This window comes from Dermacentor albipictus, chromosome 7, assembly GCF_038994185.2.
Source record: "Dermacentor albipictus isolate Rhodes 1998 colony chromosome 7, USDA_Dalb.pri_finalv2, whole genome shotgun sequence".
Taxonomy (NCBI): domain Eukaryota; kingdom Metazoa; phylum Arthropoda; class Arachnida; order Ixodida; family Ixodidae; genus Dermacentor; species Dermacentor albipictus.
In genome coordinates, this window is record NC_091827.1 from 100,096,524 (window position 1) to 100,121,003 (window position 24,480).

Consider the following 24,480-nt stretch of genomic DNA (forward strand, 5'->3'; position numbering starts at 1 on the left):
GGCATGAAAAGACAAACCCGATAGCAAGTTGTGAAATTTTCCCGGTAGTTCTGCGCCTGCGAAAAAGGCAGGTATTGAAATTGCTTATAACTTTATTTCTCATGCATCTTTTGTACAACATCATTCTGCGTATGTAATGGTACGGCAAGCACGTGATCCTAATCCAAGCCGGGAACTTCCACGAAATGGTGATTACGGCGGGTAACCTGGAGGTGAAGGCGGTCTCTTGTAGGGCCGCTCTGAGCTTGTTTGACCCTATCCTAAACCTTGTTGAGAATTTCTGTCTCCAAGCAACACAAAACTACCGGAAATGCACAAACGTATTACGGGAATGCTTCATTTTTAAACCTCAACCTCAAGGGACCCTAGCAGCAATAGCTGCGGAGGATCGACCACAAACGTATTAAGACACTGTAACAGAACCGCATAGTCACGAGGTCGCCTCTTCTGAGTTACATCCATGATCACGATTTTCGAATTCCTGAGAGGAGAGCACCATCCCCAGCTTAGTGTAGCGCCCACCGATGCCGCAACACGGGGACGCTAAGCTCGGCGCTCTGTTACGAACTTGTACCGCTGCACCACGATTACGGCTTTGTGGTCCCGTAGCGCTCGTCACCCGTTTCGTGACAGAGCGTTGGTAGCGAAGACTCCGAGCCTGGCGTCGATGAGAATAACAAAAGGGACTTTATACATTATATACAGGTTATCATACAGGACATGAACGGGTCGGCACTGGGGCCGAGTGCTCACAACAAACGCGACTGTTCTCGCACGACGACGTCCGGCGAAAACGCGTGACACATCTCACCCCAGTCGGGAGCGACACTGTCTCCCGGTGGGTCGGCGGATCCTGTTTTTCAGGCAGCGCGTCGCTGCTTTTATAATCCCCGAGGAACCATTGTCACTCCAACGGCCCAATACAAAGTCAGCACACGACGGTCGTCCGAGGGGTCCGACCAGTGACCGCGCTGGCCACCCGGTTCAAAGTTCGCGCGCGCGGAGACCTCCAGGCAAAGGGAGGTGCGGCGCCGGGCTGTCTGGCACACGCGGACACGTCCGAACACGCTGCTCGCCGAGGCTTCTCCCGCAGGACACCACTGCCTGACGGCTCAGCATCTTGCCTTTTCAAGGGAGAATTTGGGCGCTCGCAGGATAGATTCTGCATCTTGCAGATTCGGAATCCGGGCTTGTGGTAATGGCACAACAGCATCCCCGCCCTCAGATAAGGCGCCGGGAAGACGAGCTGCCTCCACGTGGCTCGGATGCCAGGCGCGCACGTTCGTCAGGCTCGTCCAAGTTCACGTCCAGTGTCGGGACGCCAGGTAACTTCACGTGCCCAGGTCCGACTCGCCAGGACAGGAGCTCTGCTCACCGCGTCGTCGCCAAGGCACCTTGACCAGCTCCGCTCGGGTCGTTCCTAAGACCTTGCTTCTCGCCACTGGTCCCACTTGGTCGTTCTGCAGCTTGCAAAACCGACCGGCAAAAGGCAACACCCAACACGAACAAGTGCCCTCTGTCTCCCGTCAAACACCAGACAAGGCCATAATCCAAATCAACCTAACTAAATAGCTATCCCCCTTTTGCTCCCGCTGCAACAGGAGGCAGGTGTACGATCCAGTACACAAGGCTCAAACAACCAGTTTTCAAATTAACAACGCAACAAAATAGAAACAATTATTAATCAGCAATAATAATTACAAATAGAATGGTCCCCTTGAAATCACTTGGACCGAAAACATACTTCTGAGGAAGCAAACGAGGTCATTCATTTTTCCCGGCGATATTTTCGCGGAATCCGAAGCTGCTTATATTTGCGACCCTGCTTATCCGTGTAGCGGCGGTACAATAAGCCAGATTCCTTGCCAAATGAAACCCTCCTTTTTTCCACTCCCCGTTTGACGCTCTTCCTCAGATCGGCTAGTGAACAATCTTCCTGTTTCTCGCGAATCCGAGTTTCCCTTTCAACTGCAGCCTGCTCCTGCCGGCTGGCGGAAACCGGAGTGTGGAGCCCGCGTCGCCTAATTGCGGCGTCGCGTCTATATCGCGGCTAGCACTGCACGCGTCACTCCCACTCACTTCCAGAACCCGCTCGCCTAGGCCAGCCTCCGAGCTCTGCCTCTCCCGTGACTGCTCGCCACTCAAGTTACCTTGATCAGTCCGTGTGCCGCACCGCTGTTCGCTCACCGACGCAAAGTCAAGTTCCCTCGACAGCGGGCGCGCTTTGGACCTCGTGAGGGCCATGTACGCCACGTCGGCAAAGAATGATTTGCCCTGATCCCTCAGCAGCTGCTCCGAGCTATTTGAGAAGAGGTAGGAAAATTGCTCCGGGAGGGCGGCTGACACAGCGGCTTCGGTGTTAAGTTTCCCAAACTCTCCTTCAATGATAACCGTTGCGATCGGTAAACAGACACTCTCCTTCTCGGCCACTTGCCGTATCCTAACGCACTCTCCCGTAAAATCACTCGAGGAGACGAAAGACGGGTGAACAACGTCCATAGTTGCTGCAGAGTCCCGCAGTGCTCGGCACTTCTTGCCGTTTACCTTAATTTCCTGCACATAGGGCTCCAATAGACGTATGTTTTTGTGAGTTTCCTGTATCGTTGCAAAAGCAATTCTCTCTGGGCAGCTTGCAGCGATGTGCCCTTGCTTTTTGCAATTGTAGCAGGTTAACGGTTTCCGTTTTTCAAAAGAACGCGTCATTTCGTTTCGATGTTTCGGACCATCGTCATCATTCTGAGATGCATTCTGTCCTTCCCTTACAGTTTCTTTGGTAAGGGATTCGTCGTCCCGAAACTCGCGACGCGTGATTTGCTTCCGTTCGTCGGGCTTCCCGGAAAACCAATCTCTCCTATCAGCTTTTTCTACGCGCACTGCCTTGCTGTGCAAGCTGCGGCGTGTGTAATACTCTTCCGCTAACTCTGCTGCCTTGTTTAGCTTAACCTCCTTTAGCCTATCTTGCAGCCAGAGCCGGACATCCTCATCAATGCAACGGTAGAACTGCTCCAACGCGATGCATTCGACAATTTTGTCGCGGTCGTCGTAAACCTCTTCGCCCTTCAGCCATTCCACCAGGTCGGCTTTTAGACGAAACGCGAAGTCAACATTCGACTCCTTACCCTTTTTTGCATACCGGAACCTCTGCCGGAAAGCTTCGGGCGACAATTTGTACTTCCGCAGTAGCGCTTCCTTCACATCACTGTAGCTCTCAAACGCCTCTTTCGATAAGCAAGATATTACGTCTGATGCCTCCCCAGGAAGCAACGCTAACAGATTCTGTGCCCAGAGGGATCGCTCAATGCTATTCCGTTCGCACACGTGCTCAAATTTCACGAGGTATTTGGCCATATCCTCTCCGACGACACAGGGTGGAAGTTGATCGCGTATTCTTGGAACATTGGAAGTGAGACTAGGCGCTGGCGAGTTATTTCGGATCTCTAACTCTTTCATTTTAAGCTCGTGCTCGCGACGTTCTCTCTCTCTCCTTTCCTCCTTTTCCTCCTCGCGAAGTTCCTTTTCTCTCCTTTCCTCCCTTTCCCGACGTTCATTTTCTTTCCTCTCCTGCTCGCAACGTTCCTTCTCCTTTTCCTCCCTTTCCCGACGTTCATTGATACCCGCCAAGGCCTCTGCGGCTTCCTCAGCCGTTACGTCCCCAGTCCTCATGACCTCAAGGATCGCATTCTTTCTTTTGGTTGAGCCCAACTCAATGCCCAACTCCTCACAAATTTCGAGAAGTTCCTTCACCTTGTACTTCTCCATCGTTCACACTGTCCTCCTGCTGTTTACCCTTTTTGAATATACCTGCCGTACGCTACTATAATGCTACTAGTAAGACATATGCAAGTATTTCACACACTGCCCTGTCTACCCCCCCAGCATCCCCTGGTTTTCAAAACACTCTTACTAGGCTTGAAACACACAAGGTTATCGCAATGCAACACCAAATCCTTCCCTAAGCTACTATAACCTGTGTCAGAGAAAGTCTGGTGTTTGAGGTAAACTTCAGGCACTCACCGCGCCGAGGTAGCTGATGCCGGTCAATCCCGTAGCTGCCATCCAGTGTTACGAACTTGTACCGCTGCACCACGATTACGGCTTTGTGGTCCCGTAGCGCTCGTCACCCGTTTCGTGACAGAGCGTTGGTAGCGAAGACTCCGAGCCTGGCGTCGATGAGAATAACAAAAGGGACTTTATACATTATATACAGGTTATCATACAGGACATGAACGGGTCGGCACTGGGGCCGAGTGCTCACAACAAACGCGACTGTTCTCGCACGACGACGTCCGGCGAAAACGCGTGACACATCTCACCCCAGTCGGGAGCGACACTGTCTCCCGGTGGGTCGGCGGATCCTGTTTTTCAGGCAGCGCGTCGCTGCTTTTATAATCCCCGAGGAACCATTGTCACTCCAACGGCCCAATACAAAGTCAGCACACGACGGTCGTCCGAGGGGTCCGACCAGTGACCGCGCTGGCCACCCGGTTCAAAGTTCGCGCGTGCGGAGACCTCCAGGCAAAGGGAGGTGCGGCGCCGGGCTGTCTGGCACACGCGGACACGTCCGAACACGCTGCTCGCCGAGGCTTCTCCCGCAGGACACCACTGCCTGACGGCTCAGCATCTTGCCTTTTCAAGGGAGAATTTGGGCGCTCGCAGGATAGATTCTGCATCTTGCAGATTCGGAATCCGGGCTTGTGGTAATGGCACAACAGCTCTCACTTGGCGCCTTGGTGCAGGCTTCGAAAGACGAGAAAAAATGTATAAAGATGGGCAACGCGTGCTTGATGGGCAAACACGGCACGCGCAGTTCAGTTCTAGAAGCCGGCTACGCTGGTGTTTTTTGTTCTGGCATTGCACTGCGACCCCTCGGTTCCCGTTAGTGGTAACCCGGGAGAACAGGCCCTTCGCCGAGTGACACGCTGCCATGGCTAAGTAGCCGGAGCCCCAATTCGGTGCCCCCACTACCACCGTTCCGGTTCCAGTACGTCGGTGCATGGTTCGCGCAGTTTGAGGCGGCTCTGTAGCTGAACATCTTGATCCAAGAGACCAAGTGCGAGGTGCTCCTCTACGTGCTCCCACTTGACCTCCAAGTCGATCTCATGTTTCCATCACTTGGCCCGCACCTCTGCGACGAGTTAAGACAGGCAGCGCTGAACTTCTACGGCGCTACGTACCACCCTCTTCCTGAGGTTGACCGCACGGTATACAAGACTTATCTATGTCAACACCCTCACGGCCAGCACCAAGCGCGTCTCCTCCAGCGCCCACATTTCCTCGTCATCAGGCCAGCCTTCTCCCATCGAGCTTACACGATACCGTCTAGTCGACCGACAGGTGCACTAACGCGCGGTCGCCGGTCGCTGGCAGGGGTCTCTCTCATGCAAGCACGCGCACAATATTCTCGTCAAGAATATCGAAAGGACAATGATACCTGCCACGTAGACGCCACAAGGTGGCGACGCTAAGGTGAGGGCACGCAGCAGACGCCTTAGTGCCGGCTGCGAAGGACGGGAAAAATAAAGATGGGCAGCGCGGGCTCGACGGGCAAGCACGGTACACACAGTTCTGTTCAAGAAGCCTGCTTCCCTAGTCCGCTTGTTCTGACGCTCAGCTGCGATCCCCTCGTATCGTTGCATAGCGACAGCAGAGAAGTCTTACAAGTACCTCATCCTCCTACCACCTAGGCATGCCGGCCTGTCATGAAGAGTACTTCATGACAGATGTACGAGGCTGAAGATATCCCCTCGGTTTCGATTACGGTCTCGGCGGAAGACGAATAACGGGAGTACACGCTCAAATACGCATTCAAACATGTCAAGGCCTTTTTTTAGCAAATGTACTTTCCCCGTATCTTGCTGACACACGCTTCAGGAGACCTATAACGTAAAACTATTCCAAAATGTTTTTATTCCAAACTACAGACGTCAAGTTTTTGTAACCACTGACGCAAGCATCGGATGGTCACCCGCAAGGTAGTCTGAACAGACCAATCAAACGCTCTCCTCGTTCAGAGTAGGTCACATTTGTTTGTTTGAAAAACGAGTAACATTGCCTACATTGAGCGGCTTGTCTTTTCTAATTGGCTGACAAGAGGCGAGGAGCACGCTCAAGTGGAGAGGGATTCGATGGAGCCGAGCTACTGCCCTCAAAATCGATAACCGGATGAAGAGGGTGGTGCGGGGGTCTGCGATTGGCTTGCTTTCACCTACTTAGCTTCCGGTAGCTGGTCGAAAATCGCGACGGCATCCAACGGAAACTCAAGAATGACGCTAAAACGGATCCTCAGCAAAGACTAGTTGGCAGAACGAGGTCGTAAACGTGCCGAAAGAGCGAGAAAACATTGCGCGGCCACGCAAACAGTTTTATTATAAGCAAATAAACTCATGCTCCCCGGCAGGTGCGAGTAGGCAGTGCCTGAGCGTTCGGCGGCAGCCATTTTTTATTTCTTTCAGAACGGGGCAGCGTACGGCTATTCTAAAGAAAATTCCCTTTTGTTCGTCATATTAATGCATCTTTAACGCGTACACGTCACTTTGGCGCGGCGAGTTCCGCGGTTTTGCGAGGTTGCGTGAAAGACAGGTGAAGTGGATGCAGCGCGAAAACTTTTAACAAATAGCCGAGGGCTAATGGTCAAAAGACATCGCCTCAGAAATAACTATATTTTTTTTGTTTGGTCAAAGCATGCATAATCAGTGTGTACGCGTCATGTCAGATGGAGAGCTATCGCGGTTTTCGTGAACTCGCGTGGCAGACAGGAAAAGTGGAGATGGTCCAGGAAAGTTTTGGCCAATCACGCAGGACCGATTGCAGAATTGGAATAGAGAAGTTTGGAATAGTTTTACGTTATAGCGCCCCAGGTAGGGTACTAAACCAAGTTGTCAGTTCGGGATGACCTCGCTGTATTTCCATTTTTTTTCTGCGTACGTTCGATAAGAAAACGCATTGTTGGGTTAGTTGGGTTGAAATGAGTTTTAAATGAGAGCGCGAGAGTATTACTGGTTGTCTTGTGATTGCTTTGTCGTCTTTTGCCTTCGGTGTTTTGTTGCGTTAAGTAAAAGTCATCTCCGGTATTTCTGTCTTAACCCATGCTTTAGTGGACAGTCTCTCTCCCCTTATTATTCAATACCTTATGTACATCTAAGCTGTGGCATCGCTTCCTGTATTTCTATGTGTCAGTATCGACACTGCGCAATAGAAGAAAAGAAGCGGAAAATATTTGTATTGTCTAAGCACAGGAATCCCTCGCAGAGTACAGTGTCGGGCATCTGTGCTTGACACGCAGTGCTGTGTAATCCTAATTTGGGCTGGCGAATATAAGTGGAAATGCGGCAACAATTATAGGCGTTACGTTTAGCACAGAGAAATTGACAATTTATGATATTTAATTAACAGACGAGTAATTACATGATATCAACTCAACAGCAAGACATACCCATTGTCAAGCAAATTAAGTGTCGTGGGTGTCTTAACACAAACAAAGGAAAAGACCTACTCAAGCGCCCACCAAGATAATCGAGAAAGGAAAGGGAGGCTCAATCAGGAATAATGAAACGTCGAACACTTAGCGGCCACAGTAAATACGATGTGGTACGAGGAACTCGCAAAAGGACAATGATGCCAGTTCTAACTTTCCCGAATGCAATTGTGTGATTTGTACAAGAAATAATGCCAGGGTTAGATATTAACCAGAGGTTCGGGGGCCCACTAGCTATGGGGGCCTATGGGCAAGACGAAAATAAGGCAGTGCAAGGTTACATGTGTTGGGCTTCGCTTGAAATCAGAGAAGGGCCCAACGAAATCCGGTTTTAACAAGCACTAACGGCAACTACTGAAAGAAATGGCCGGCGAATATGCACAAATATCTGCACATCGAAGTGTGCACACGGAATGAAGGAAGCGGTCAAGAAAGTTCGCAACAAAGTGCAAGGTATTTGAAGTTATAAATAGAGAACCAGCAGTCAAAACAGAAAAGAAAGTGAGCGAAGCAGAGAAGGCAAATTAGGCGCAAGGGATGAAAACAAAAAAGAGCACGGAGATTTAAAAAGAAAGGCTGGCCCTTTCGTAATCGAGAGTAGATGTAAGCATGAAATAGTTACCGACAGAGCAGATTGCTTGAAGATGATACTAGCCGCAATCTTGATACTAGCCACCACATTACACCGCACCACGCCATACTGTGCTTTAGTCCACATGTGCGCAAAAGCTTCTTGTCGCAGACAGACCCTCATCGCGACTATCGTCTCTGTCGAACGACCATTCGAGGAGCGCCGGACGCTACCGGCTAAGATGCTACTGGCGCTACGGGCGCTGCCGTCGCGCCGGACGCACCGCGGACTTCACGGGCAGCTTTTGTTGAAAAGACTACAGGCAACTCTGTCTCAGCGCCGAAAGATGACAATCAAGTGTATAGTGCCCTGTATCTGCCTTTTGAACGTCCCTATTGGAAATGACAAATGAAACTTCAGCATACTAGAAGTTACACCCTGAGTGATATCGTGAACCAACATTGGGAATAACTCGGAAGCAATATTTTTGTGACTTATTTGGAAAGTAACTAGCGAATGTATTGCGGTCTTGGCTGGTTGCCCGGATGATCTCGTTTTGTTCTCGCAACGTGGCCGGATGTTCTCGTTTGAGTGCTCGGATAACGGCTCTGCCTTTTGGCTCAAGGTCATTTGAAGGTCGCCGACAACGGGAGCTAAACCATTTCATGCTTAATAAAGTCGTAGTTTAACCCGGAAGGCGAAGCAGCGGCTGCGATAGGAAATTAGTAGACAGCTATGCGAACACAGGATAGTAGTTTTATCGGCCACATAAACTTGGAAACATTCGCTTATTAACTGAAATAACCAGCATGCCGTCAGCGCGCACAAGCTAACATGAACACATCACGCTCGTTGAGCTCGGACACTCGCTGTCAAAACGCTGGTGTGAGCAAGCGCGGCAGCAGCAGCGAGCTTAATGACATTCGTGCTGTCTATCGCTTCAACGCAACTAAGCGCCAGGAACACACAGCACGCACAAAGCTACGAGACGTCGACGCACCTAGACTCTGCCCCCAGCTACGGCCTCGCGACACTGCACAGCCGCCACATACGCAGTTGCTGCGGGAGTTGAACGCCACCCCCTCCCTCCGGTCTCTCGCAACGATGGGCGCCTCGCGCGCGACGGAAGACGGCACATGCCTTCCCGCTTTCCTCCCGTTCGCGCAGGCGAGATTAAGCCCCAATCGTCGGCTCCTCCCGCACACTTGCCCTTGCACATGCTGCGTAGGGCGCACGGCGACGATGTGTTATCGCCCGTGGGCTTTATACGGAACATAACGACGATGGCGATACCGCCGGCAAAGTTGCGCCTGGAGTGTCCATATAATTTCTATCGCAATAGAACGGTAAAAAATCTACATCATAAAGCAAAGGGGAGCACCTTGCTATTTGAGGTCCAAGCTGCCTTTCTCAGGACAAAAACATAGCGGAGCACATATGCGCCACTGGATGAGGCGTACGTGTGAGGCACAAAAATAAAACCCGGAAATGACTAGGCACATCATAAAGAAATGCCTAGCTGTAAACCCTGCGAGACCCTAAGGGGAATGTGCGCCTTCCAGAAGAGTTGAGATTCGAAGAAAGTGGAAGGGTTAACTGGTCAGCAGTCGAGATAAGTAAGAAACATTTAGAGTACTAGTGGGAAAAAAGCAGGGAAGAGATTGATGGAACCGGAGCGGTTGCAAGCGTAGGTAATGGTGCAATAATGCGATAGAGGTTTTAAATGCGAAATATAAGATCGAGATGAGATATGCAAAAAGCTAAAGGGGATAGATGCATTAAGAAGTGGATAAATGAAGCAGTCTTTGTGGCAGTGATTTGTCCTTGCCCTGTTTCAAAGGGGATGCCAATAAACACCGTCATGACTGGATAATAGCTAGGCTTACCCTACATTAACTAAATATCGTTGAACCATCGGTTCTAAATGTTATTAGAGTAAGCACTTGTAATGGGACGGTGGGAAAGACCTGACGCTCACGGGACTTTAGGACATGCGCAAATTTCCACGCTGGACACGGTGCATATGATCTGGGCTGATAAAGCTCAAGTGATTGAGACTAACTGGCGCAGATAGATACATGAAAAAAGGCTGTCGTTACTATTTTGATAAATTTATCGCTTTATTTAAGGGGTTCCACTGTTACGGTAATTTTACGCTACGTCCTGTCAACCCCTCAGTTCTTGATGGCAAACTCCAGTGCACTGAAGTCGCGACACGTGTTCGGGGTAAGGCCACCTAAGGAAGAGGGCCGTCGTTCCCCTGCTTTGCCAAGGGCTCTCGCACAACGCGGCGCTTGAGAGGTTGCGTGGGCCGCACGTTGCTGTCGATGGGGCCATCGGCTGACTTCTGCGGATCAGCTTTTTCCTCGTAAGACAGCAACTTGCGAAATGCCACCAACTGCTCTGGCGACACTTCGATCGGCTGCTTGTAGACAATCCAAGTCACGTTCTCGTACCAAGGCGGCGTGGTCAGGGAGCCTTCGTATGTCCAGTACGAACTTCCCGTGGGAATCAGCGAGTCGACGTCTAACGGCTGCTGCAGTGCACACTTCATTCCTTTGTATGTGATGTACGGGATGCAATCGACGATGCCTTGCAGCTGCGGGTGCGGCGCACCTTCTTTCAGGAACACAGCCAGCACCGCGAGCCCTTGTTCAGACGAAGTAGCCTCCGTGAACGACTTGTACAATTCAGTGTTGTAGTGCACCAGATGCAGTTCGCCGGCGTACCATTTCCCATCCACAGTGTGTTCACTGCCGCTTTCGCTGTTCTTGCTCCAGTGTGCGTGCAACCGGTCCAGTTGGTAGTCATGCTGCAGAGGTCCTCCGCGGATGTTAGGTCCCCGTGCCTTGACGCTCACCTGCCACGTGGCGCCGGTGTTGGAGACACTCGTACAACAAAGGCCACCATCCGACCACTCCAATGGTTTGTCACTCAGTGACGAATCCGGAACAACTCTTTGTGGCACAATATTGATGGGCGACTGCCTGTTTCCTATCCACTTGAAGGTGCTATTGAATGCCTTCTGGATACAACAATCAGTACAGCAGTCAAACAGCGTGTGTACGGAAGACATGTTCCAGGAACAACGAGTCGGCTTGAATGATTTTCCAAGTGGTAGTCACAACGCCGGAACTTGCCTTGAACGGCGATTTCGTAAACAGCCCTTATGAAGCGGACAACGTCTTTTTTGCCCTTACTTACTCATACCCACTACGGGCATGTCTAAGGCAGTAGTCTCAATGCCGGACATCATCTTCTTCTAAGCAGCATTCCAGTCCCGCTAATAGTGGCAGGAGATTTTAACGTGCCCCATGGAGCTTGGGGCTACGCAAGGCCAAAGCCTAAGGGAGAGCGGCTATTGCAGGCAGTCACTATGTGCTCGCTAGAGCTGGTGACGGACCCCCGCTATCCGACACGACTAGGCACGTCGGTGGTGCGGGACACGACGCCCGACCTGACCTTCGTCAAGAACGTACGAGGGGCCGAGTGGCGCAACCTGCACGAGAACCTCGGCAGCAACCACTACATACTGGCGGTGACGATCCCCATCAAGGCGGCACCACCGAGAGAATTTAAGTTCATCGACTGAGACACCTTCCGCAAAATAAGGAACTAAGACACAAGCGAATACGCGGACCTAGACAGCCTTTTTAGAAGACTCAAAGAAGACGTTAGCACCGCGACGAGGGTTGTCCAAACCGAACTGAAGGTGGAAAGGCTGGACGCGAGATTGGCACACCTATTAGAGGCAAAGAATTCCATCACGGCCAGGTGGAAAACGCAGAGAAAAATCGCAGACTGCCAAAGAAAGTAGCGGCGCTAAACCGGGAAATCGAAGCGCACTCGAAGCAACATTGGAACGAAGTGTGTGCTTCGGTAGACGGACAAATGAGAACCGGGCGAAAATGGAACCTCCTAAAGAAACTGTTAGACGACAGGCAATCCAAAGGCAATCAGAGACTGCCAATCGATAGGATTTAACACAAGCAAAAGGAGCAGGGAAGAACGGAGAGCGTGTTCCTAAAGGAGCTGGCGGAGATATATCTGCCACTGGGCCCATCAGGCGATGGCGACTATCCACAATATGTCGGCACAGAGGTCGAAGAATTCGACCCGTCCTTCACGGAATCGGAAATTTGGGATGCCTTGCAAGGCCTCAACGGATGCTCCGCGACGGGCCCTGACGGGATCTCGAACAGACTGTTGAGAAACCTAGACGGAAATTCGGTGGAGAAGCTCACCGAAGAAATCAACATAGCGTGGGAAACGGGACGAGTACCAGAGGTCTGGAAAGAGGCCTCGGTCATACTAATACTGAAACCCGGTAAACCACTTGCGGCGGAGAACACGCGGCCAATTTCGCTTACCTCGTGCGTAGGCAAGACGGCGGAACATGCCATACATAAGCGAGTATCGGGGTACATAGAGAAAGAGGGCCTCTTCCCACATAACATGGTGGGCTTCAGACCTGGCCTTTCCACACCGGACGTAATGTTACTACTCAAAAAGCATATAATCGACGGCATGACTAGAGACACCAGAGGCATACTGACCCTGGACCTAACGAAAGCGTTCGACATGGTCAAACACAGATTTTAATGGAAACGATCTCGGTTATGGATCTCGGCCGGAAATTCCACTCTTACATAGGCTCCTTCCTCAGAGACAGGAAAGCCACGATCAAAATAGGAAAGGGCACGTCCGATTGGTACACGCTGGGCGCGAGGGGCACCCCACAAGGGGTAGTGCTCTCCCCACTATTATTCAATCTAGCAATGAAAGGGCTCTCGAACCGGCTGACGCGAGTGACCAACGTCAATCACGACCTGTACGCAGACGACATTACGTTGTGGTGCCCGGGAGGATCCGATGCAGAAGTCGAGCAGGCTCTTCAAGAGGCGCTGGACACAACGGAAGAGTGTCTGAAGGAAACAGGACTGCGTCTGTCACCCAGCAAATCAGAACTGTTGCTGTACATGCCCTCGAAACAAGGCATGAGGAATTTGACGCCGATAGATCAAATACCGATCAAATTGCACACGAGTGCCGACCAGCCGATCCCCAGAGTGGACACTATAAGAATCCTGGGGCTGCTAATTGAGGCTAAAGGCCGCAACACGCAAACGGTCATGAGACTGACGTCCAAAACGGAGAACATGCTCCGGCTGATCCTCAGGGTGACGAACTGCTGGGGAGGGCTTAGCGAGAGCAATCTCATCAGACTTTACCACGCCTTCCTCATGAGTCACGTAAATTACGTAGCCTCGGCCCTAAAATGGACCAAGAGAGACGCAGCCAAAAGCGTGCTAGGTCTTCCGATCACTACAAGCACGGAGCGGGTCGGTCCGTTAGGGGTCCATAATTCGGTAGCAGAAATCTTCGAAGCACAGACCAAGGCACAGGTCGTGCGGCTGCCCACCACCAGGGCAGGCAGACGCATCCTAGACGAAGCAGGCATAAATTCAGAGGCAGAGTGCAACGCACGCAACGTCGCGCTCAGCGCGGCAGTCAGGGGCACTTTCAAGGTAGAACCGCTTCCGAGAAACGTCCACCCGCTATTCAACGAGGGGCGCCGAAAGGCGAGGGCCCGAGCACTGCTGAAATCGACCGCCAACTGCCCGGGTCATGTGGTTTTTGTAGACGCGGCCCAGTAGGGGCGCAGCGACCGGTACGCGGCCGTCTCGATACGCTGGGATGGTACTATAATTAACGCAGCATCAGTCAAGGGGGTAACGTCCGAGGTGGCCGAACAGGTGGCAACAGCCATGGCAATGAAGGACCCCGAACGCCCTTACGTTCGTCGAACGTCCTTACGATCGTCAAACGGTATCCAGCCCACATGGGGGCCGACGTGCACACCGACTTACCCAACGCCAACGAGCTGGCGCACGGACGCGCGTGAGGACTCACGCAACGCGGCCATCGCGGAGAGCGAAGTGGCGGGGAGGGAGGGGAGCACCGAGACCCGCTACTCACCTCCAACGAAATAACAACGCACTATCAGCTGTCGAGGAGGACCTTCCCGCTCCCCCACGGTAAACTCACTAGACCACAGTTGTCTATATTCAGAATGCTTCAGACAGGGTCGTTCCCCTCGAGAGGCAGACTGAGCCTGCATTCACCAGAAGTAGAGGCGAACCGGATTGTGGCGAATCGTACTGCTCGCTGGCGCACATGCTCTGGCAATGTTCTACGTTAAGCGGCACGGTGTTAGTAAAGAAGAAGACTGGGTGGACGCCCTGTGAAGCGACGACCACCAGACCCAGCTCCGCGCCGCCCAGAGGGCTCACGAAAGGGCGGAGGCTCACGGGCTTCCCGTCCCAACGTGGGTGCGGCCCTCGACCCCTTCCGACCACTAAACCAAGAGTGGGTGGGGAGGGGTTCCTCAGGACTCAATAAAATTATTTCCTCTTCCTCCTTCTCCAGACGGAGCATATGCGTCGTCGGGGGATCAACCAAGCTGGAGTTAAAACAATGGAAGTGTTCATTTTGTCAGTCAGACGGAATATTTTACTCAAAGGAACAAAATTGCCGCTAGGTTCAGAGACCCGTTAGCCAAAACCATACACGGCTCTTTTAGAGACACACGTACACAAACCAGACTTGGGTCATTCGTCGCTAATTGCAAGAATTTCGAACTGGGTAACACGTCCTGTTTCAGCTTGCGTAGATGTAGCGCAGCTTCCATGCGAAATTCTGCGTCTGAAAATAGAGTGGGTGCATCACGAAAAGCTATCACAAGTAAACATTTTAAGTACCGAATCTTGTAAAAGTGCCGCCATCCCTGCTCACCGGCAGTCCAAATATTAAAGTTTATGGTCCCACTTCCCAAACAAACGATTTGATTGAGAGGAACGCTTCCCTAGGGGAATTCGAATGAATTTGGAAAACGCTTCAGCTTCGCCTTTGAGGTCGAACATGACATCTTTAAAAGAGCCCTGAAAGCTTCTGATACCTCCCTCCCGACAACTGCAGCTTATGTGGCCGTATTTTTTACCGCAAAACACTGGCAGAAAACTCTCTGCACGAAGGCAAGCTTTCTCGTAGAAACGCGGCCTCTTGCGTGGGACACGGATGCACGGTGGGGAGCGCCATCTAGATGGTTTTCCAAGAAACCGGGTACGCCGCTCTCTGAATGGTAGAAACGCTGGAAAAGGGGTTTGTGCTTCGAGTTCCCGCACAACATATATATGTTTTCTCGTACATTCAAATTGCTATCCGATGCTATCATGTCTGTAGGTTGTGTGTAAGTCGTACTTTACAATTTTTCTGACGCATTTTACTTTGAGAAATTCAAGTAGTCGAGTAAGGTTTCTGCGCTACACGGAATGATTTGGAATGATTTTTCGCTCACAAGACGATCGACGCTGGACGCAGGACACAGGACGCCAGCGTAGTGCTTTTCGCAACAAGGGGCAACTAACGCTATCGCGTCATTAATTGCCACCCCCTGAGGTTCATTAGGCTGCACGTAATTCTAAGCACGCGAGCGTTCTTGCTGTTACTATCCATCACAACACGACACCGCGACATGCATCCAACCGGCGAACTCGTTTTCAGCAGACCAATGTCATAGCCATGGCACTACCACTGTCACTCTGTGGGAGATGACGGACAACCGGAATGTTGATCACCGGTGCGCCTAATCACCGTGGCCATTGGCATTGGGCAGCGGTTGCGGAGCGCTGATTATCTCGGGCGCCGTGGTCTGAGATTTGTGCATTATTGGCAAAACAACCCGCTGCCCGTGTCGTGCGCTTAGGGATCATTTGAATGATGTCATCAAGGTAATAAGGTAATTCACCATCACCATCATCAGCCGATTTTTTGTCCCGTGCAGGTTGAAGACCACTCTCTGCAATGTCGAAGTACCCCTATCATGCGTTAGCTGATGGCAACTTGCGCCTACAAATTCCCTTATTTCATCACGTTACTTAGTTTTCTGCCGTCCCTGGCACCAATTTTGTAACTTTAATGGCCCATCGGTTGTCTACCCTACGCTATACATAGCCGGCCCAGCTGGAATATTTTTCTTAATGTCAACTAGAATATCGTCTATCCCCGTTTGGTCTCCGATCTACACCGCTCTCTTCCTGTCTCTTAACGTTACCGCTAACACTTTTCGTACCATCACTCTTTGCGCAGTTTTTGACTAGTTCTCGAATTTCTTTGTTAACCTCCAAATTTTTCCCCATATGTTAGCACCGATAAAATGCAATAACTGCACATCTTTTCAACGACAGCGGTAACATTTCAACAGCTACCTTTTCAACGACAGCGGTAAACTCTCGGTCAGGATTTGACAATGGCTTCCCTATGCACTTCAACACATATTTATTTTTCTGTATGTTTCTTTCTGATCCTCCCGGTCTTTATTGAGTAATCGACCTAGATAATTTAACGTTCTCCTTTGGATAGTCTAGAGGCTGACTGACGATCCTGAATTCTTGTTCCTTTGCCAGGCTATTGAACGTTATCGTTTCGTTCCGCATTCCATCTTGAAACCCCACTCTTACACTTTCTCGGTTGCAGTGCTGAATTATTTGTTCTAATTACTCCCCAGTGTTCCTGAACCAGACAACGTCGTCTGTAAACCGAGCACATATTCGCCATTGATCCCCATTCTTCAGCTTCCCCAACTGGATAATTATTGGCCATGAATTTATGCCAAGCTTCTTTCAATACAATGTGATAGTCAGATAAAAGCAATTCGTCCAAAAAAATTAGTTGTATTTGAGTTTAATGCAGCACCCCTATCAGAAAAGTTTAGTGATCGATGGGCGAGATTTGAAATAGGTATGCCGCACTCTAGCGATCAGTAATGGCAGATGGCTGAAAACTGCAGGCTCAAGCACAAGGTGTAGGCCTCCGGCAAGATTACTAACGATGACGGAGACGCAAAAAAAAAACATTTCCTGTTCGCACCTCCGTTAGCGCATGAGTTGCTCAACATGTTATACATCATACCTTAGACAGAATTAGCAGTTATCCCTGCATGGACAACCCTTCATCGACACAACGTAGATTCGCCCTGTACTTTAAACCCTTATACCGATATATCAGACCTCGTCTTCCTTGAGTGCCAGGGCATATGATGGGTATTGCCAAATGCAAAGCTGACGACCCTTAGAACATCGAGGCTAGCTGCCCTACTGTTGGGTTTGTTTTTCTTTTTCGCCCAGGGATAATAAAGAAGTACGCTCGACAGTAGCAAAAATATCGAGTTATTACCGATAATTGTGTTTGGAAAACACAGTGTACAACATTCTTCTAGTTCTACTTGCCAACATCTTTACTACAATTCGCAACACGGTCGTTGTGCACGTCGTACCATCGAAGTTGCTGTTACCGCCTCACGTTATTCCTTCTCCACGCTAAATCTTTACGTTCAGTAAGGTCACCAAGTAAAACTCTAAAACGTCTTACTACAAGTCGTCCTCTGCGTACCTCGTCAAATGTCTGAAAAATGTTCGTGCGGCATTAAATTTTGAGTGGCGATGACTGTACAGCGTGTCGCCGCTGTCAACGACTATCCTTCACTAAGAGATTCGCTCATTTCTCCGCGTGTAAATTCTTTTCTTTTATTTCGTTTACACGCTCGCCCATATTACTCCCTTTTGTCCATATACCACATAAAAATTCAATCAATTTTCCATTTTTAGCGTTGGAGAAATACGCTCGGATACATCTGTATTTTACTTCTTTCCGGGTAGGCCAACATTAGTTTATGAAAACATGTTCTGTAATTTTCCTGTCAAATTCCCAATAACATTACTTTTTTAAGTAACCTAAGTTTTACACAACTCGTACAAGACAGTGACAGTGACAGTGACAAGAACTTTATTAGAGTGTCCTGAGGAACTTGATTAGGGGGCAACCGAAGGCTCCCCAATCAAGTTGGTGGCTCCGCCCACGACGGGACAGGGAGATGGTGACTCTCCGCGACGTCGCGGGCCCTCTGGACGGCCTGTAGTTGGCTTGTGAAATCCCAGCTCTTCAGCAAAGCGTCCCACTTGGACTCGTTATGAAAGTCGGAGCCCGCGTTGTACGGGCACAGCCAGAGCATGTGGTCGAAGGAGCAGCACGCGTGACCGCATTTGGAGCACGATTGCGGAAAGTTCGGGTCTATCCAACTAAGCGCTCTCGGGGTGAGGTACGATCTCGTCTGTAAAAGCCTGAAAGTAACAGCCTGAGCCCTGTTCAGTTTCAGACTGGGGGGAGGGAATTTTATCCTGCTGTGTCTGTAATGTGACGTAATTTCGTGAAAGGTTGTAAGTTTATCGTTGAAGGGGCAATCTTGCGGGAGAGCCGGATTGCTAGCTCTGGCGCGGTTCGTGAATTCACGCGCCAGGCAGTTGGCCCGCTCGTTAGGGTTGCAACCCGCTCGGTTAGTTGCATCGTCCATGTGTGCCGGGAACCATGCTATGGTGATATGACCCGCAGTTTCTTCTCGCGTATTAATACGAAAGCATCTGTTAACGATGTCGGCTGCATGTTTACAAACTAGAGCGGACGAGAAAGCCCTGACCGCCGTGCGCGAGTCGGAGAAAATGGACGCCGGGCCTTTTGCGGCTTGAAGAGCCAAGGCTATCGCGGTTTCCTCCACCTCGTTCGCGTGTTTGGCGTAGATTGATGCGGCGCTGATAAGCGTTCCGCGCGCGCCAACGAACGTGATTGCAAACCTGTCTTCGCTGCCATATTTGGCGGCGTCAACGAAGAATGCATCTGCCCCGTAAGGATCTATTCGTCGAAGGACGGCTCTAGCCCGCGCTCTTCTGCGACCTTCGTTATATATTGGGTGGATGTTCCTCGGCACGGGCTCAACCTTTATACCTTCACGGGCTAATTTAGACAGGGGGTGTCGGTTGAGCGGTGCCTGTATAGGGAGTTGACCAGCTTCATCAAGAATTTTGATTCCCGGCTTAGTTGACGAAAGCCTGGAGATCTGTGCAATAAACTGTGCTTCAATTAATTCGTCTGTGGTATTGTGAATTCCGAGTTCAAGTAGTTTTAATGTGCTAGCGGATTGTGGAATACCGAGTATTCTTTTGACGCCGGACCTGATGAGTGTGTCGAGTTTGTTCTTTTCAATTTTGCTCCACTTGAGGTACGGTGCCGTGTAAGTAATGTGACTGATAAAGAAAGCTTGGAAGACCCTGAGTAGGTTGTCCTCCTTGAGTTCCCCTCTTTTGCTTGCCATTCTAGTTATGAGTCTTAGTACGTTTTTCACCTGCGCGCTCAGCTTGTTTAGAGCTTCTGCATTACAGCTTTTGGCGTTGATTAGAAGTCCTAAAATTTTGATGGAGTTCACCCTCGGAATGGGGTGCCCTTCTCGTGTTGTAATTTCGACTGGCAGCGTTTCCAGAGGCTCGAGGTTCCTTACGCCCTGCCTCGACTGTCTGTAGAGGAGGAGTTCGGATTTGGTCGGTGACAGCTTGAGACCCGTGCATGTAAGAAATTCTTCCGTTACATCTAAGGCCACCTGGAGAGATTGCTCTAGATCGGCCAAAGATCCCCCCGGGGACCAGATTGTAATATCGTCTGCATAGATTGCGTGGCCTATTTTTGGAAGTGCGGCCAGCCTTTCAGAGAGTTTATGCATGGCGATATTAAATAGTAGCGGGGATTCCGCAGTTGCCCAGTTCGTACGGACCGCCCGAGATCGTGCCCAGTCGAAGGAACGCTTTCCTTTCCGATAGGAACGAGAGAGTGAAATTAAAGAATTTCCGCCCTAGGATGAGATGGGAAATTTCGTTCAAGATGTGTTCGTGAGCCACCTTGTCAAAGGCCTTAGCGAGGTCGAGTGCAATGATAGCTCGTACGTCGCACGTCTCGTTATCGAATATAGATCTTTTCAGGAGGAGCATTGCGTCCTGCGTGGAGAGTCCCTTTCTAAAACCTATTAGATTATGCCTAAATAGTTCGTGGTTTTCGACGTGTTCGACGATTCGATTGTTTACTGCATGTTCTGCCACTTTGCAAATGCACGATGTTAGAGAGATGGGACGCAGGTTATTTATGTGCGGAGGTTTTCCCGGTTTGGGGATGAGCACCACTTTGGCGGTGCGCCATTCCGACGGGACCTGCCCCGAGCTCCACACCTCGTTTATCTCTGCCGTTAGGATTTCGATGGCCTTGTCGTCCAGGTTCCGGAGGAGCTTGTTGGTGATCCCCTCCGGCCCTGGGGCCGATCTTCCATTTAGGTTGAAGAGTACGTCTCTGATTTCTGGAACCGTAAAAGGTTCGTCTAATTCTGGCCTGTCTAGCCCCGTGTAAGCCGTTCTCGCGCTTATGCCTTGCGAATCTCCTTCCTTGACGGGTAGGTAAGTTCGCGCCAGGTCGTTGACAATTACATCGCTTGTGAGGCCCGAGGTGACCTGCTTATGTATGAGCCTATCGACGGCGAGATTTAGCGCATTCCGGGACTGTTTATCGTTTAGGAGGCTTTTAAGCAGATTCCACTTACTACCTCTTCTCATGCGACCGTCCCTTTCGTTGCACGTTTCGTCCCACTGTTGCAGGGCCAGTTGCTTGGAATAGCACTCTATTTCCTTGTTTAGTGACGTTAGTTTTGCTCGTAGTCGGCGATTTAATTTCTGTATTTTCCACCTCTCTCCAAGAGCGTGTTTAGCCTCCAGGAGATGCGCTAACCGAGAGTCCATTTTGGGGACTTCAAGTTTTGTGCTGATTTCTTTGGTCGCACTTTTGACGGCGTGTTTAAGATTGGTAATTAGTTCTTTGAAGGATTCACTTGAGGGGGCGGTTTCGGCTCGAATTTTTCGGAAAAGATCCCAATCGACGTATTTGTATTTGACCGGAGGTTTGGGTTAGACCTGCACCGCGATTTCGAGAACGTAGTGGTCACTACCCAAGTCCTCCTGAAGATTATCCCACGTGCCCTCGATATTTCAGAAGAATGTGAGGTCTGGCGTTGTGTCTCGGCTGACCGAATTACCCCTTCTAGTGGGAAACCTAGGATCTGTAACAAGCATGAGGTTAAAATCGGCTGCACATCCGGCTAAGTTTGTGCCCTTCTTGCTGTTACAGCCGTATCCCCATTCCGTGTTCGGAGGGTTGAAGTCCCCCGCAATTAAGAGGGGCGCGTTTCTGGCTGCCCTGATTGCGGAATGGAATAGTGCATTAAAGTCTCTGTTCTTATCTGCAGGCGAACTGTAGACGTTAAGAATAAAGACATTCGCGTTGCTCGATCTACTGGGCACGAGCTCGATCAGTTGTGCTTCTAGTCCGCTACGATGTTTTGGAACGGTGTGCTCCACAAAAGAGACACTCTTTTTAACTAAGGCGGCGATGCCTCTCCCCGCTTCGCCTTTGTACGCTACTGCGCGATACCCCTACAGAGTAATATCCTTCTCCGAGCGCGTTTCCTGCAGTAATATCACTTGTGGCTTGTCTGTTACCGATCTGACGAGCTGACCTAACGGAGCCTTGCGCCTCTGGAAGCTAGCGCAGTTCCACTGCCAAATTTTAACGGTATTGTTATTTGTGCTAGCCATCTTGTTTACTGCGAAATTTTGGGTACCTGTGGCGCCCCCGTTGGGAGTGGTTCAGTACGTGTTATTTGTCTACTTTTGGACTGAGCCTTAGGTCTTTCTAATAGCGTTACTCTCAACTCTATGGCGGAGAGCATTTCCATAATCCTACTCAGGGTCTTTTCCAGTTTACCCTCGTTTTTGACGGGGCAAGCCGAGGCGGCGGACGGGGTCTCGTTGACCTCGGTTATGTCGCCCTCTTCTTCCTCCTCTGTGTCGCTAAAAGGTTCCGGGTTGAGCGCGTTGCGTTTCGACTGCCCGGCTAACGGGCCTGGTTTACTCTTGCTAACCTCATGCCGGTTTATGAGTTTTCCTTTCATGTTGTTAAAGGATTCCTTAAGCTCCGCGAGCTCGCGTCTAAGTTCCCTATTTTCCGCTTCGAGCGCTTGGATACGGGGATCGATCCTATGCTCTGGCTGTGCCTCACCTGTCGTTTCTTTGCTTGAAGCGTTCGTCTTTCCAGACGGCTGTGTCGCTCCCTTGACCTTGTCGGCCCACGTGGCCCGCTTGACGGACTGGGAGCGAGACCGGGATCTCGATCTGGAGGAGCGTTCTCCTTGCCTCGGTTTGGATTCTCTCCTTCTCGAGCGTGAGCGCCCTCCGGATAGAGGTCGGGTACCCAGGATGGAACCGCTCCGCGCAGCTGGTGCAGCCAACGAGATGTCGCCAATTGCGTCGGTGACGTCAGATTCTTCGTTCAGTTGTGCCTTCCTTGCTCTTTCTCGGCGTCTTCGTCGTCGGCGTCGTACGATGTATGGAATTTGATAGCGCTTTTTTCACGTTCGGTCTCCGGTGACGTGGGGCCCGCCGCACGCTTCGCACTTGGGGGTGCATTGATGTTCTTCTTCGTCGTCCACTTTTGCTTTTCCGCAACCGCGGCATTTGCTTCTCTCTTCCTCGCTGCTGATGCAAACGTCGGCATGGTGGCCTACGTTGCCGCAAGCATGGCAAACGTCGACTTGGCGTCGGTATAAAGGACATGGCAACAAGGCCGTGCCGCAGATTACGTGGTTGGGCACACGCATGCCTCTGAATAGAATCACGACTACATGCGAGTTCTTGATTCTTCTGGCTTCTAGTGCCGTGGGATTTCTTTCGTTAACGATCATGTTTCTAAGCGTGCCTTCATCGTGACAGGGGTCGATGTGCCTTATTACGCCTTTGCACGTATCTTCAGGGGCGGCGACGTACGCCGAGACTTCGTAGGCGCCGTACTTAGTATGGATTTTATTTAGTCTCGCATAGGCCCTTGCATTAGCTGCGTGCGGAGTAGAGATGATTAAAATATTCTGCACCTTGTTTGGACACACGGTGTCTTCCTTCGTTTGATGCTCAGGCAGGGCCGCCGCCATGGCCAGGGCTTGAGCGAGCAGCACCACGTCGGCTTTTGATACGTCGAGGCCTCCCTTGAGGCGCACGATAATCTTGATCTGTTCCTTCGGGAGCTTCGGAAGTCGCGAAGTTGCCGTTACTTGCGACAACAGACTTTTAGCCGGTCCCTTGGCAGTGCGGCAGCCAACCGGCTTGTTCACGGTACCACGTTGGCCATCTCGTAATGGCGGCCTGTTCGTCTCCTGCTTTTTACGGTTGTTGAGGGCGGTGATCCACCCAGCACCGTTGAGATCTTCCTGGGTTACGTCCATGCCTTCCACAGTTACGACTTCGGGCATGGCGTCGCTTTCAATGAATGCATGTGTCGTCGCTTCAGTCGCGCACAGAGACAGCAAAATGCAAGCGTGGGGCTGCCTCTACAGGCAGGCCTGCCTGCACCGCCGCGCCGAGAGCAGGCTGTGCCCGTTAGGGCTAGCTCCCTCGTCGGCGTGATCGTAGAGTAAAAGCCTCAGAATGTGACGAAAAGTCCACCCACCGATAAAACTCTGGCATCGGCGGATTCCTTGAAACTTGGCGGTTCCGGTGAGGTATATATATCCAGGGTTCTTCTTGGAAAGACGCCCAAAAATAGTTAAGAACGCGGGAGCCGACGTTCATACGTCCGCACTGCTCGGCACCTCTTCTTCTTCTCGTATAAGACGTTTTACATTTTTACTTGGTGAATACACCTCTATGGGCATGTGCGATATGTTTAGTAGGTGAAGAAGAAGAAGAAGAAGGAGCAACGGCAAACCAACCGACGGCGACAGTTACTCCGCAATACGTGAGTCCCCTTATTCTAGAGGATGCCAGAACCAAAAATTTGGCTTCTGCAGAAAAACCAAGCGCCAGGACTTAGTTTTCACTTGTTCCGCCTACTTTATCTGCATGTCTACAGGGTACAGCTGCGGAACACGAACGAAGGGACTGTACAAAGCCCTAAAACTAGCCTCGTTAAAGGCTAGCCTCGTTAAAGACTAACTGCATTTTATGGTGGGCGCCATCACGGCTTGAATCACCGTGATGGCTTCCCCAACAGATTTCTAAGCCCCTAGAGAAGTGTCCCGGTCTGGAGGTGAGCCGAATGATGAGATCGGTGTCTTAGTATGAGAGGTTCGGCAAAGGTTCCTGGAACGGACTTTGGAGCACTCTTTTTTTCTCTGACGCATGGCATTTTATTACCTTAGCAGTAGCGGTTGAGGGTACAGCCATCGAGAACTCGCCCGTAGATAGAGTAACAGGGTGGTCCACAGTTAAGCGGAACACTGTAATCTGTGGCCCTAACTTACGATGGTGGTGTCAAGTTTGTGCACCAAAAATAATCCACTGCGTGGACGCGTAACTGTACAATTCCAAAATCGTACAATAAATATTCGCCAGCGCTCTAAATTCGTGCCGTACTTTCACCAGCGAACTGCATTCTACAAGCGGACTGTCGCCCACACACTTAGCCATTGCGGGACGAGAACGAGTCGAAAAGTGCTTCGCCGAAGTCTGCTGGATGTTATTAG

At 50.8% G+C, this 24,480-nt stretch overlaps 1 protein-coding gene and 1 pseudogene across 3 annotated transcripts in view; one reads left to right on the forward strand and one right to left on the reverse strand.

The window, feature by feature from the left end:
* Positions 1-10,152: 10,152 nt before the first annotated feature.
* Positions 10,153-11,258, reverse strand: LOC135917196 (carbonic anhydrase 1 pseudogene; annotated as a pseudogene).
* Positions 11,259-23,699: 12,441 nt separating this feature from the next.
* The window catches only part of LOC135917229 (AB hydrolase superfamily protein YfhM-like), a 105,106-nt gene continuing 104,325 nt past the window's right edge, over positions 23,700-24,480 (forward strand). For 2 of the 3 annotated variants that reach the window (XM_070522547.1, XM_065450768.2), the window contains exon 1: positions 23,708-23,753. The gene's annotated coding sequence lies outside the window, so the exon portion shown is untranslated. Of the gene's footprint in view, positions 23,754-24,480 lie in introns of all 3 variants that reach the window. The other variant, XM_070522546.1, reaches the window with a different exon arrangement.